This window comes from Oncorhynchus mykiss, chromosome 9 (assembly GCF_013265735.2).
Source record: "Oncorhynchus mykiss isolate Arlee chromosome 9, USDA_OmykA_1.1, whole genome shotgun sequence".
In the NCBI taxonomy this organism is placed as follows: Eukaryota; Metazoa; Chordata; class Actinopteri; order Salmoniformes; family Salmonidae; genus Oncorhynchus; species Oncorhynchus mykiss.
Genome location: NC_048573.1, coordinates 3,207,633 through 3,222,963, shown reverse-complemented (window position 1 = coordinate 3,222,963; position 15,331 = coordinate 3,207,633).

Here is a 15,331-nt window from a genome sequence, read left to right as displayed (position 1 = left end):
CGGACAACACACACTTACACACACACATATACACACACACATATACACATATACACACACACATATATACACACACACAGAGAACGTTATTAGGTTAATATGAAGTATTTAGATATAGTGTTATAGCAAATAAGCGGCCATTTTGATCATGTATGCTTGTTTAATGTGCGTATTGTATATAATGAAATGTTACGTTTTGATTTCAGTGCTGTTTTATTTATTGACTGACTATATATATAGTATTATATATACATTTATATATATAGTATTATATATATATTTTTATATATAGTATTATATATATTTTTTATATATAGTATTATATATATTTATATATGTATAGTATTATATATATATTTATATATATATATAGTATTATATATATATTTATAGTATTATATATATATATATAATTATATATATTTATACATATAGCATTATATATAGTTATATATATATATTTATATATATATATATATATACATATAGCATTATATATAGTATTATATATATGTATATATATAGTATTATATATAGTATTATATATATTTACACATAGTCTTATATATATATTTATACAAATAGTATTATATATATATATTTATACATAGAGTATTATATGTATATTTATATAAATAGTATTATATATATGTATATATAGTATTATATATATTCATATAGTATATATATTTATACATATAGTATTATATATATGTATATATATATAGTATATATATGTATATATAGTATTATATATATTTATATAGTATTATATATATATATATTTATAAATATAGTATTGTATCTATATTTATCTACATGGAGTGTTATTGTAGGTCAATTCGTATCACAAACATTATACTCTATAGGCTATGTGTCTTCTCTGGTTCTGTAAGTTATAGCAAGGATTGTTGTTGCTATTTGATTTTGAATTTTAAGACCCTTTAAAGTTTAAACATATATTTATATATATATGTATATACATACTGTATATATTTGATGCATTTTTTTATTTGTCCTTACTACTATTAGCCCTGAATAACAGATTCACTAACAACAGATAGTCCCCCCCACAAAAAAAATATCAAAGAGCAGTTTGTTCTGAAATGTCTGTCCTGTATCTGAGAAATATGTATTTAACCCCATATTTTTGGCACTAAAACAGTCTTCCATTCATTTTTTTCAACTGGTACCATGGGACACTCAGACGAGTGAGTCGTACTAGCTTAAAACTTTATTAGCCTAAAACTTTATTAGCCTAAAACGGTATTAGCCTACAACTTTATTGTCCGAAAACTTTATTCGCCGAAAACTTTATTAAACGAAAACTTTATTAAACGAAAACTTTATTAGCCTAAAACTTTATTAGCCTAAAACTTTATTAAATGAAAACTTTATTAAATGAAAACTTTATTAGCCTAAAACTGTTCGGATGCTACAAGCGCTCTTGTGAAAAAAAACATGGTCTGACAAACATCGCTCTGTCACCTTTCACCTTTCACCGCAGACGCGAAACTGCGAAATCGCCTGGAAGCGGTGGGATTGAGAAGCATCCAATGCGAACACATCACTAATGGGGATTTATTATTATTATCATTATGCATCGACTATAGGGGGTTAATAATTGTACTGTGACATTAAATGGAGCCTGAATGTTGATTAATAACAGACTGAACGACTGCAACTGTTAAATCATATCATCCTGATGTAAGTAGACTGTGGCAGACCGCGGATTAACATAAAAGAGGATTACAACAGTAGTTCAACAGTAGTTATATAGGATGGTGTGTATAGACAGTATAGACAGTAGTTATACAGGATGGTGTGTATAGACAGTAGTTATATAGGATGGTGTGTATAGACAGTATAGACAGTAGTTATACAGGATGGTGTGTATAGACAGTAGTTATACAGGATGGTGTGTATAGACAGTAGTTATATAGGATGGCGTGTATAGACAGTAGTTATATAGGATGGTGTGTATAGACAGTAGTTATATAGGATGGTGTGTATAGACAGTAGTTATATAGGATGGTGTGTATAGACAGTAGTTATATAGGATGGTGTGTATAGACGGTATAGACAGTAGTTATATAGGATGGTGTGTATAGACAGTATAGACAGTAGTTATACAGGATGGTGTGTATAGACAGTAGTTATATAGGATGGTGTGTATAGACAGTATAGACAGTAGTTATACAGGATGGTGTGTATAGACAGTAGTTATACAGGATGGTGTGTATAGACAGTAGTTATATAGGATGGTGTGTATAGACAGTAGTTATATAGGATGGTGTGTATAGACAGTAGTTGTATAGGATGGTGTGTATAGACAGTAGTTATATAGGATGGTGTGTATAGACAGTATAGACAGTAGTTATATAGGATGGTGTGTATAGACAGTAGTTATATAGGATGGTGTGTATAGACAGTAGTTATAGAGGATGGTGTGTATAGACAGTAGTTATAGAGGATGGTGTGTATAGACAGTAGTTATAGGATGGTGTGTATAGACAGTATAGACAGTAGTTATATAGGATAGTGTGTATAGACAGTAGTTATACAGGATGGTGTGTATAGACAGTAGTTATAGGATGGTGTGTATAGACAGTATAGACAGTAGTTATATAGGATGGTGTGTATAGACAGTAGTTATATAGGATGGTGTGTATAGACAGTAGTTATATAGGATGGTGTGTATAGACGGTATAGACAGTAGTTATATAGGATGGTGTGTATAGACAGTATAGACAGTAGTTATATAGGATGGTGTGTATAGACAGTAGTTATGTAGGATGGTGTGTATAGACAGTAGTTATATAGGATGGTGTGTATAGACAGTATAGACAGTAGTTATATAGGATGGTGTGTATAGACAGTAGTTATAGAGGATGGTGTGTATAGACAGTATAGACAGTAGTTATAGAGGATGGTGTGTATAGACAGTAGTTATATAGGATGGTGTATATAGACAGTAGTTATATAGGATGGTGTGTATAGACAGTAGTTATATATGATGGTGTGTATAGACAGTAGTTATATAGGATGGTGTGTATAGACAGTAGTTATATAGGATGGTGTGTATAGACAGTAGTTATAGAGGATGGTGTGTATAGACAGTATAGACAGTAGTTATATAGGATAGTGTGTATAGACAGTATAGACAGTAGTTATAATAGGATGGTGTGTATAGACAGTAGTTATAATAGGATGGCGTGTATAGACAGTAGTTATATAGGATGGTGTGTATAGACAGTAGTTATAGAGGATGGTGTGTATAGACAGTAGGTATATAGGATGGTGTGTATAGACAGTAGTTATATAGGATGGTGTGTATAGACAGTATAGACAGTAGTTATAGAGGATGGTGTGTATAGACAGTATAGACAGTAGTTATAGAGGATGGTGTGTATAGACAGTAGTTATATAGGATGGTGTATATAGACAGTAGTTATATAGGATGGTGTGTATAGACAGTAGTTATATAGGATGGTGTGTATAGACGGTAGTTATACAGGATGGTATGTATAGACAGTAGTTATATGGGATGGTGTGTATAGACAGTAGTTATATAGGATGGTGTGTATAGACAGTAGTTATATAGGATGGTGTGTATAGACAGTAGTTATATAGGATGGTGTGTATAGACGGTATAGACAGTAGTTATATAGGATGGTGTGTATAGACAGTATAGACAGTAGTTATATAGGATGGTGTATATAGACAGTAGTTATATAGGATGGTGTGTATAGACAGTAGTTATGTAGGATGGTGTGTATAGACAGTAGTTGTATAGGATGGTGTGTATAGACAGTAGTTATATAGGATGGTGTGTATAGACAGTATAGACAGTAGTTATATAGGATGGTGTGTATAGACAGTAGTTATATAGGATGGTGTGTATAGACAGTAGTTATAGAGGATGGTGTGTGCAGACAGTAGTTATATAGGATGGTGTGTATAGACAGTAGTTATAGAGGATGGTGTGTATAGACAGTAGTTATATGGGATGGTGTGTATAGACAGTAGTTATATAGGATGGTGTGTATAGACAGTAGTTATATAGGATGGTGTGTATAGACAGTAGTTATAGAGGATGGTGTGTATAGACAGTAGTTATAGAGGATGGTGTGTATAGACAGTAGTTATATAGGATGGTGTGTATAGACAGTAGTTATATAGGATGGTGTGTATAGACGGTATAGACAGTAGTTATACAGGATGGTGTGTATAGACAGTAGTTATATGGGATGGTGTGTATAGACAGTATAGACAGTAGTTATACAGGATGGTGTGTATAGACAGTAGTTATATAGGATGGTGTGTATAGACAGTAGTTATATAGGATGGTGTGTATTGACAGTATAGACAGTAGTTATATAGGATGGTGTGTATTGACAGTATAGACAGTAGTTATGTAGGATGGTGTGTATAGACAGTAGTTATATAGGATGGTGTGTATAGTCAGTAGTTATAGAGGATGGTGTGTATAGACAGTAGTTATATAGGATGGTGTGTATAGACAGTAGTTATATAGGATGGTGTGTATAGACAGTATAGACAGTAGTCATATAGGATGGTGTGTATAGACAGTAGTTATATAGGATGGTGTGTATAGACAGTATAGACAGTAGTTATATAGGATGGTGTGTATAGACAGTAGTTATATAGGATGGTGTGTATAGACAGTAGTTATATAGGATGGTGTGTATAGACAGTAGTTATATAGGATGGTGTGTATAGACAGTAGTTATACAGGATGGTATGTATAGACAGTAGTTATATAGGACGGTGTGTATAGACGGTAGTTATACAGGATGGTATGTATAGACAGTAGTTATAGAGGATGGTGTGTACAGACAGTAGTTATATAGGAAGGTGTGTATAGACAGTAGTTATATAGGATGGTGTGTATAGACAGTAGTTATAGAGGATGGTGTGTATAGACAGTAGTTATAGAGGATGGTGTGTATAGACAGTAGTTATATAGGATGGTGTGTATAGACAGTAGTTATATAGGATGGTGTGTATAGACAGTAGTTTTATAGGATGGTGTGTATAGACAGTATAGACAGTAGTTATAGAGGATGGTGTGTATAGACAGTATAGACAGTAGTTATAGAGGATGGTGTGTATAGACAGTAGTTATATAGGATGGTGTATATAGACAGTAGTTATATAGGATGGTGTGTATAGACAGTAGTTATATAGGATGGTGTGTATAGACGGTAGTTATACAGGATGGTATGTATAGACAGTAGTTATAGAGGATGGTGTGTGCAGACAGTAGTTATATAGGATGGTGTGTATAGACAGTAGTTATAGAGGATGGTGTGTATAGACAGTAGTTATATGGGATGGTGTGTATAGACAGTAGTTATATAGGATGGTGTGTATAGACAGTAGTTATATAGGATGGTGTGTATAGACAGTAGTTATAGAGGATGGTGTGTATAGACAGTAGTTATAGAGGATGGTGTGTATAGACAGTAGTTATATAGGATGGTGTGTATAGACAGTAGTTATATAGGATGGTGTGTATAGACGGTATAGACAGTAGTTATACAGGATGGTGTGTATAGACAGTAGTTATATGGGATGGTGTGTATAGACAGTATAGACAGTAGTTATACAGGATGGTGTGTATAGACAGTAGTTATATAGGATGGTGTGTATAGACAGTAGTTATATAGGATGGTGTGTATTGACAGTATAGACAGTAGTTATATAGGATGGTGTGTATTGACAGTATAGACAGTAGTTATGTAGGATGGTGTGTATAGACAGTAGTTATATAGGATGGTGTGTATAGTCAGTAGTTATAGAGGATGGTGTGTATAGACAGTAGTTATATAGGATGGTGTGTATAGACAGTAGTTATATAGGATGGTGTGTATAGACAGTAGTTATATAGGATGGTGTGTATAGACAGTAGTTTTATAGGATGGTGTGTATAGACAGTATAGACAGTAGTTATAATAGGATGGTGTGTATAGACAGTATAGACAGTAGTCATATAGGATGGTGTGTATAGACAGTAGTTATATAGGATGGTGTGTATAGACAGTATAGACAGTAGTTATATAGGATGGTGTGTATAGACAGTAGTTATATAGGATGGTGTGTATAGACAGTAGTTATATAGGATGGTGTGTATAGACAGTAGTTATAAAGGATGGTGTGTATAGACAGTAGTTATATAGGATGGTGTGTATAGACAGTATAGACAGTGGTTATATAGGATGGTGTGTATAGACAGTAGTTATATAGGATGGTGTGTATAGACAGTATAGACAGTAGTTATATAGGATGGTGTGTATAGACAGTAGTTATATAGGATGGTGTGTATAGACAGTAGTTATATAGGATGGTGTGTATAGACAGTAGTTATATAGGATGGTGTGTATAGACAGTAGTTATACAGGATGGTATGTATAGACAGTAGTTATATAGGATGGTGTGTATAGACGGTAGTTATACAGGATGGTATGTATAGACAGTAGTTATAGAGGATGGTGTGTACAGACAGTAGTTATATAGGAAGGTGTGTATAGACAGTAGTTATATAGGATGGTGTGTATAGACAGTAGTTATAGAGGATGGTGTGTATAGACAGTAGTTATAGAGGATGGTGTGTATAGACAGTAGTTATATAGGATGGTGTTTATAGACAGTTATATAGGATGGTGTGTATAGACAGTAGTTATATAGGATGGTGTGTATAGACAGTAGTTATATAGGATGGTGTGTATAGACAGTAGTTTTATAGGATGGTGTGTATAGACAGTATAGACAGTAGTTATAATAGGATGGTGTGTATAGACAGTATAGACAGTAGTCATATAGGATGGTGTGTATAGACAGTAGTTATATAGGATGGTGTGTATAGACAGTATAGACAGTAGTTATATAGGATGGTGTGTATAGACAGTAGTTATATAGGATGGTGTGTATAGACAGTAGTTATATAGGATGGTGTGTATAGACAGTAGTTATAAAGCATGGTGTGTTTAGACAGTATAGACAGTATGTTAATTTAAAATCTACCCTACAGTTGATGTCTGAAGTTTACATACACTTAGGTTGGAGTCATTAAAACTTGTTTTTCAACCACTCCACAAATTTCTTGTTAACAAACTATAGTTTTGGCAAGTCGGTTAGGACATCTACTTTGTGTATGACACAAGTAATTTTTCCAACAATTGTTTACAGACAGATTATTTCACTTATAATTCACTGTATCACAATTCCAGTGGGTCAGAAGTTTACATACACTAGGTTGACTGTGCCTTTAAACAGCTTGAAAATTCCAGAAAATGATGTCATGGCTTTAGAAGCTTCTGATAGGCTAATTTACATTTTTGAGTCAATTGGAGGTTTACCTGCAGATGTATTTCAATGCCTACCTTCAAACTCAGCGCCTCTTTGCTTGACATCATGGGGAAATCAAAATAAATCAGCCAAGACCTCAGAAAAAAATTGTAGACCTCCATAAGTCTGGTTCATCCTTGGGAGCAATTTCCAAACGCCTGAAGGTACCACGTTCATCTGGACAAACAATAGTACACAAGTATAAACACCATCCGTCATACCACTCAGGAAGGAGACGCATTCTGTCTCCTAGAGATGAACGTACTTTGGTGTGAAAAGTGCAAATCAATCCCAGAACAGCAAATGACCTTGTGAAGATTCTGGAGGAAACGGGTACAAAAGTATCTATATCCACAGTAAAACGAGTCCTATATCGACATAACCTGAAAGGCCTCTCATCAAGGAAGAAGCCACTGCTCCTAAACCGCCGTAAAAAAGCCAGACTAGGGTTTGCAACTGCATATGGGGACAAAGATCGTACTTTTTGGAGAAATGTCCACTGGTCTGATGAAACAAAAATAGAACTGTTTGGCCATAATGACCATTGTTATGTTTGGAGGAAAAAGGGGGAGGCTTGCAAGCCGAAGAACACCATCCATGAAGCACAGGGGTGGCAGCATCATGTTGTGGGGGTGCTTTGCTGCAGGAGGGACTGGTGCCCTTCACAAAATAGACAACATCACGAGGAAGGGAAAATTGTGGGTATATTGAAGCATCATCTCAACACATCTGTCAGGAAGTTAAAGCTTGGTCGCAAATGGGTCTTCCAAATGGACAATGACCCCAAGCAGACTTCCAAAGTTGTGGCAAAATGGCTTAAGGACAACAAAGTCAAGGTATTGGAGTGGCCATCACAAAGCCCTGACCTCAATCTTATAGAACATTTATGGGCAGAACTGAAAAGAAAGGAGAACTGTGCGAGGAAGGAGGCCTACAAACCTGACTCAGTTACACCAGCTTTGCCAGGAGGAATGGGACAAAATTCACACAACTTATTGTGGGAAGCTTGTGGAAGGCTACCCAAAACGTTTGACCCAAGTTAAACAATTTAAAGGCAATGCTACCAAATACTAATTGAGTGTATGTAATCTTCTGTCCCACTGGGAATGTGATGAAAGAAATAAAAGCTGAAATAAATGATTCTCTCTACTATTATTCTGACATTTTACATTCTTAAAATACAGTGGTGATCCTAACTGACCTAAAACAGGGAATTTTTACTTGGATTAAATGTCAGGAATTGTGAAAAACTGAGTTTAAATGTATTTGGCTAAGGTCAAATCAAATTTATTTATATAGCCCTTCGTACATCAGCTGATATCTCAAAGTGCTGTACAGAAACCCAGCCTAAAACCCCAAACAGCAAGCAATGCAGGTGTAGAAGCACGGTGGCTAGGAAAAACTCCCTAGAAAGGCCAAAACCTAGGAAGAAACCTAGAGAGGAACCAGGCTATGTGGGGTGGCCAGTCCTCTTCTGGCTGTGCCGGGTGGAGATTATAACAGAACAAATAATAATAATCACAGTAGTTGTCGAGGGTGCAGCATGGTGTATGTAAACTTCCAACTTCAACTGTATACATGACTAGAATCCAGTAGATACATACAGGCCTTGGCAGGGTTACTGATCACACAAACCTACATCACTACTGTCACCACTATATCATGGGTCCAAGCCCCTCCATTACGCAGAAGACCCTGTGACACACAGAGATGTGACCCCTAAACAATCCTAACAGGTCAGAGTGTAGTTTACACCGCTCTGGAAGGGTGTGTGTGTGTGTTCGTATGCAGGGTAGATTTCACATGTACTAAAATTAGAATCTCCACATATTTAGAGGAAGCCTGACAGTACTAGAGGTATCTTCTTTACATGACGTGTGTGTGGGTGAATGTGGGTGTATTTGTGTGTTTGCGTGTGTTTGTTTCACAACATGAACTCTGTGACCTTCTTTCTCACAGGAAGAATGTTAACTGTTAAATGTTAAACTGCCAGACATTAACCTTCTGAGAGAAAGACTGTTACTATGACTACTGACTCAAGACGGCATTAACCTACTGAGAGAAAGACTGTTACTATGACTACTGAATCAAGACTGCATTAACCTACTGAGAGAAAGACTGTTACTATGACTACTGACTCAAGACTGCATTATCCCACTGAGAGAAAGACTGTTACTATGACTACTGAATCAAGACTGCATTAACCTACTGAGAGAAAGACTGTTACTATGACTACTGACTCAAGACTGCATTAACCTACTGAGGGAAAGACTGTTACTATGACTACTGACTCAAGACTGCATTAACCTACTGAGAGAAAGACTGTTACTCTGACTACTGACTCAAGACTGCATTAACCTACTGAGAGAAAGACTGTTACTATGACTACTGAATCAAGACGGCATTAACCTACTGAGAGAAAGACTGTTACTATGACTACTGACTCAAGACTGCATTAACCCACTGAGAGAAAGACTGTTACTATGACTACTGAATCAAGACTGCATTAACCTACTGAGAGAAAGACTGTTACTATGACTACTGACTCAAGACGGCATTAACCTACTGAGAGAAAGACTGTTACTATGACTACTGACTCAAGACGGCATTAACCTACTGAGAGAAAGACTGTTACTCTGACTACTGACTCAAGACTGCATTAACCTACTGAGAGAAAGACTGTTACTATGACTACTGACTCAAGACGGCATTAACCTACTGAGAGAAAGACTGTTACTATGACTACTGACTCAAGACTGCATTAACCTTCTGAGAGAAAGACTGTTACTATGACTACTGACTCAAGACGGCATTAACCTACTGAGAGAAAGACTGTTACTATGACTACTGACTCAAGACGGCATTAACCTACTGAGAGAAAGACTGTTACTATGACTACTGACTCAAGACTGCATTAACCTTCTGAGAGAAAGACTGTTACTATGACTACTGACTCAAGACGGCATTAACCTACTGAGAGAAAGACTGTTACTATGACTACTGACTCAAGACGGCATTAACCTACTGAGAGAAAGACTGTTACTATGACTACTGACTCAAGACTGCATTAACCTACTGAGAGAAAGACTGTTACTATGACTACTGACTCAAGACTGCATTAACCTTCTGAGAGAAAGACTGTTACTATGACTACTGACTCAAGACGGCATTAACCTACTGAGAGAAAGACTGTTACTATGACTACTGACTCAAGACGGCATTAACCTACTGAGAGAAAGACTGTTACTATGACTACTGACTCAAGACGGCATTAACCTACTGAGAGAAAGACTGTTACTATGACTACTGACTCAAGACTGCATTAACCTACTGAGAGAAAGACTGTTACTATGACTACTGACTCAAGACGGCATTAACCTACTGAGAGAAAGACTGTTACTATGACTACTGACTCAAGACGGCATTAACCTACTGAGAGAAAGACTGTTACTATGACTACTGACTCAAGACGGCATTAACCTACTGAGAGAAAGACTGTTACTATGACTACTGACTCAAGACGGCATTAACCTACTGAGAGAAAGACTGTTACTATGACTACTGACTCAAGACTGCATTAACCTTCTGAGAGAAAGACTGTTACTATGACTACTGACTCAAGACTGCATTAACCTTCTGAGAGAAAGACTGTTACTATGACTACTGACTCAAGACGGCATTAACCTACTGAGAGAAAGACTGTTACTATGACTACTGACTCAAGACTGCATTAACCTACTGAGAGAAAGACTGTTACTATGACTACTGACTCAAGACGGCATTAACCTACTGAGAGAAAGAGCGTTACTATGACTACTGACTAAATCAGCACTCCTACTCTGAGACACTTTGAAAAATCAAATCAAAGTGCATTTGGTCTCGTACACAGTTTTACTTAAGTTTCTAGCTCCAACAATGCAGCAATATCTAGCAATACAATAGTCATACACAGTGTAGGAAAATCTGTGTACAGCATTAGCTATACTGTCACCACTATATCATGGGTCCAAGCCCCCTCCATTACGCAGGAGACCCTGTGACCCACAGAGATGTGACCCGTAAACAATCCTAACAGGTCAGAGTGTAGGTTACACCGCTCTGGAAGGGTGTGTGTGTGTGCGTGTGCAGGGTAGATTTCGTACTAAAATTAGAATCCCCACATATGGAGAGGAGGCCTGACAGTACTAGAGGTATCTTCTTTACATGACGTGTGAGACGGAGAGAGAGACAGAGAGAGACAGACAGACAGACAGACAGACAGACAGACTGTGACCTTGTTAGTCTACAGACTGATCAATAACCTAGTTAGTCTACAGACTGATCAATAACCCAATTAGTCTACAGACTGTGATCAATACCTAGTTAGTCGACAGACTGATCAATACCTAGTTAGTTTGCAGACTGATCAATACCTAGTTAGTCTTCAGACTGATCAATACCTAGTTAGTCTGCAGACTGTGATCAATACCTAGTTAGTTTGCAGACTGATCAATACCTAGTTAGTCTTCAGACTGATCAATACCTAGTTAGTCTACAGACTGATCAATACTTAGTTAGTCTACAGACTGTGATCAATACCTAGTTAGTTTGCAGACTGATCAATACCTAGTTAGTCTACAGACTGATCAATACTTAGTTAGTCGACAGACTGATCAATACATAGTTAGTTTGCAGACTGATCAATACCTAGTTAGTCTTCAGACTGATCAATACCTAGTTAGTCTACAGACTGTGATCAATACCTAGTTAGTCTGCAGACTGTGATCAATACCTAGTTAGTCTTCAGACTGATCAATACCTAGTTAGTCTACAGACTGTGATCAATACCTAGTTAGTCTTCAGACTGATCAATACCTAGTTAGTCTACAGACTGTGATCAATACCTAGTTAGTCTTCAGACTGATCAATACCTAGTTAGTCTACAGACTGTGATCAATACCTAGTTAGTCTGCAGACTGTGATCAATACCTAGTTAGTCTACAGACTGTGATCAATACCTAGTTAGTCTTCAGACTGATCAATACCTAGTTAGTCTACAGACTGTGATCAATACCTAGTTAGTCTACAGACTGTGATCAATACCTAGTTAGTCTACAGACTGTGATCAATACCTAGTTAGTCTACAGACTGTGATCAATACCTAGTTAGTCTATAGACTGATCAATACCTAGTTAGTCTTCAGACTGATCAATACCTAGTTAGTCTACAGACTGTGATCAATACCTAGTTAGTCTGCAGACTGATCAATACCTAGTTAGTCTTCAGACTGATCAATACCTAGTTAGTCTACAGACTGTGATCAATACCTAGTTAGTCTGCAGACTGTGATCAATACCTAGTTAGTCTTCAGACTGATCAATACCTAGTTAGTCTACAGACTGTGATCAATACCTAGTTAGTCTGCAGACTGTGATCAATACCTAGTTAGTCTGCCTTACATCATAATTTGGAGTTCAGTTTTTTAAAGATGTGTTAAAGGTTTTTGTATAATTTGTATAACGATTGTGAACAACTTCCTCCATTTTGTATGATATGTTACGTCCTGTAAAAACATACATAATCAGAGTAATAATCCCTGCTATTCCTACAAAATGTTATGAATTAAATGATTAAACTCACTTTGAATCTCTTTTAAGCATTGTCTGCTTTTACTATGGAACTGATACACTGTCCAGTGGAACAGAGAGGAACATTCTGCAGCGCGAGCCAGTTCACATGGATGCAGGTGGAGGCCTCCGTTTCCTGATGGAAAACACTTAAAATCATTGTAATGTACAGTATGTAGGTGGAGGCCTCCGTTTCCTGATGGAAAACACTTAAAATCATTGTAATGTACAGTATGTGTAAGTAATTAAGCAGGTTACTCATGTCTCTCTCTCTCTCTCTCTCTCTCTGTGTATCTCTCTCTCTGTGTATCTCTCTGTGTATCTCTCTCTCTGTGTATCTCTCTCTCTGTGTATCTCTCTCTCTGTGTATCTCTCTCTGTGTATCTCTCTCTCTGTGTATCTCTCTCTCTGTGTATCTCTCTCTCTGTGTATCTCTCTCTCTCTGTATCTCTCTCTGTATCGCTCTCTCTGTATCTCTCTCTCTCTGTATCTCTCTCTCTCTCTGTATCGCTCTCTCTCTCTCTCTCTCTGTGTATCTCTCTCTCTCTGCCTCTCTCTCTCTCTCTCTCTCTCTCTGTGTATCTCTCTCTCTCTCTCTGTGTATCTCTCTCTCTCTCTGTGTCTCTCTCTCTCTGCCTCTCTCTCTCTCTCTCTCTCTCTCTGCCTCTCTCTCTCTCTCTCTCTGTGTATCTCTCTCTCTCTCTCTGTGTCTCTCTCTCTCTCTCTCTCTCTGTCTCTCTCTCTCTGTGTATCTCTCTCTCTCTGTGTATCTCTCTCTCTCTGTGTATCTCTCTCTCTCTCTCTGTGTATCTCTCTCTCTCTCTCTCTCTCTCTCTCTCTCTCTTCTCTCTCTCTCTCTCTCTCTCTATTTCTCTCTCTTCTCTCTCTCTCTCTTTTTCTCTCTCTCTCTCTTTTTCTCTCTCTCTCTCTCTCTCTCTCTCTCTCTCTCTCTCTCTCTCTCTCTCTCTCTCTCTCTCTCTCTCTCTCTCTCTCTCTCTCTCTCTCTCTCTCTCTCTCTCTCTCTCTCTCTCTCTCTGTGTGTGAGAGATACTGTAGATAGCCCCCTCTAGTGGCTCAATGGTAAAACAAGGTATTGTGTAACTGTACTTTATGATGTTGGGTTTTTCCTTCCAATGGCCATGGAAAACACCTATTGGTCTCAAAAGTAGTGCACTATGTAGGGAATATAATGCCATTTGGTCCTGGTCAAACATAGTGCACTATGTAGGGAATATAATGCCATTTGGTCCTGGTCAAACGTAGTGCACTATGTAGGGAATATAATGCCATTTGGCCCTGGTCAAACGTAGTGCACTATGTAGGGAATATAATGCCATTTGGCCCTGGTCAAACGTAGTGCACTATGTAGGGAATATAATGCCATTTGGCCCTGGTCAAACGTAGTGCACTATATAGGGAATATAATGCCAATGGGCCCTGGTCAAACGTAGTGCACTATGTAGGGAATATAATGACAATGGGCCCTGGTCAAACGTGGTGCACTATATTGGGAATATATTATTATGTTTCATTCTTTATTTATGCAGGTTAAACCCCCATTGAGACCAGGGTCTCTTTCTGAAAGGTGCCCCGATCACAGCAATTCAACACCAATTACAATGTAAGATAAAACATCAATCAATACAAAACACAACAGTAAAAACTGTTAGATTCCTCAGCTACGTGGTCCTTCATAATAAACACGCTAAGCTGCCTGAGCTGCACCAGAACATCCAATCATAATGAGTTCTGCAAATTGTTCCAGCAGGCGCATTAAAACTAAAAGCGGATTTACCTAATTTGGCGCAGACCCAAGGAACCTCCAACATTTAAACCAACCCTGTGAATGTGGTTGGTAACTCATGTTTTTATGCTTCAACAACGTAGTTAGGTAAGTTGTAAACTTGTGTAGTAGAACTCTGTAAACAAAAAGAGAATAGTGAAGTGATCTAGGGGACTTTAATGAGGACCAGCCAACCTTTAGATACAGGATGTAGTGATGAGTATTAAACCTGAAGACCAGCCAACCTTTAGATACAGGATGTAGTGATGAGTATTAAACCTGAGGACCAGCCAACCTTTAGATACAGGATGTAGTGATGAGTATTAAACCTGAGGACCAGCCAACCTTTAGATACAGGATGTAGGGATGAGTATTAAACCTGAGGACCAGCCAACCTTTAGATACAGGATGTAGTGATGAGTATTAAACCTGAGGACCAGCCAACCTTTAGATACAGGATGTAGTGATGAGTATTAAACCTGAGGACCAGCCAACATTTAGATACAGGATGTAGTGATGAGTATTAAACCTGAGGACCAGCCAACATTTAGATACAGGATGTAGTGATGAG